Below are 1637 nucleotides of genomic sequence, written 5' to 3' on the forward strand. Positions count from 1 at the left end.
TGGCATTAAAGCCAGCTGGAAGAGTCCAGCCTGCTTCCTGCTCCTCCAAACAGGCGTCTCCACACCAACACTGAGGAACACGGGCTTCTGTTCTTCCTTCTTCTCTTCTGACTATTGTGTGTTTGATGAATGCAGCATCCACTCACTGCCCCCCCCCCTCATTTACACTGCTCCTGGTTTCACAATGCTCCTCAGACAGATGCAACCAGAGACACTGATGCCGTCAGACAATAAACCTGAGTGTTTTAGTGTCCGGTTATTAACATGTTCCATGCTTTTCCTTCTGCAACAGTTCATCACACCTGCTCAGGGAAACCTCGGTGTAAAGGAGGTGAAGCCGTGCCTCAGTGACTCTACTTTGGTGTTTTAGAAACTAACAGTTATTAGATGAATATACAGTGTGCACGTACGCGCACACGTGTGTTAAACACTTAATACACGCGTGTGCGTGGATGTAGACTTTTTAGTACTTTGGGTTCATAGACTTTTTAGTATTTTGCAGATTCGTGTCTGTATATAAACCAGATCCTCCTGTAATAAAGAACTAAAGGCTGACTGTTGTCACGTGACCTGTCTCCGTCTGTGTCCCATGATGGAACCTGCCTGGAACATCTGGTCCACAGAAAAAGCAAAACAGCTCACAGAACTGGTCCAGTTTAGACCCAAAAATGACAATAAATAATGAAAATGTGTGACGCAGTAGAACAATGGACGAACTTTCTATTGACAGTTTCAGTTGTCATCAGAATTCATCAAAAATATTCAAACCAACAAACTACACACAGAACCGCAAAGTTTAGAGCTTAAAGGGAGCGACAGGTGAAGATTTAAAGCTCAACGCAGCTGAAGAAGTTCCAAAAAGGAGAAATATCATGTGGTGCTTTACCGCCACCCGGTGGACACGCGTGGAACTGCAGACAATAGTTAAACGCGCTCCGACACATTCTGACCTCTGCTGCTCCTCCTGGACTCCAGGGCTGCAGAAATATGCTGCTTTTACAAGTCTTTTAAATCTGTCAAGCATCATAAATCTATTTATTTATTTAACTAAGTTAGTCAGTTTTCATTTAAATGCAAAAACATATTTATGGCATTAAAATAGCAAAACAACTTTTCATCTTGAACCCTCCCAGAATGCTTTTATAGTCGTGGAATATTAATCAACAGCCATAAAGTGTTCATTAACAGAGGAAAAAGGAAAGGTAAAAGTTTTCCGTTCAGACTGAGCAGGAAGACTGAAGACCGACAAGGTGAGTGGAAACGAAGAGCATTATTGAAAAGAATTGACAGTTGTGTTTGGAGATAAAATCAAGATTTGAAAACATTTTTGTTACTATTGAAGAGCTGCATAGAGCTGAAGAATTCTTGGCTTAAGAAAATTCAACTAGACTTCATATTTAGTTTTAGCACAAAACATCGTTATACATTATAAATGAAGAGGTCTTATTTAACTTTCTTAAGTCTGGCTTTAGTTATAGTTGAATAGTCTTTCTAAGTGAGTTTAGTTTATTTTTCTGCTCTTTGCTACTGATCCTAAAAGAACTTTGAACTTTAAACCCTCCAAGAATGCTTTTATGGTAGTAATATATATGTCATAAAGCTGCTGGTTAGATTTTAAAAGTGAAAGTATTCTGTTC

Source organism: Takifugu flavidus, unplaced genomic scaffold (assembly GCF_003711565.1).
Source record: "Takifugu flavidus isolate HTHZ2018 unplaced genomic scaffold, ASM371156v2 ctg336, whole genome shotgun sequence".
In the NCBI taxonomy this organism is placed as follows: Eukaryota; Metazoa; Chordata; class Actinopteri; order Tetraodontiformes; family Tetraodontidae; genus Takifugu; species Takifugu flavidus.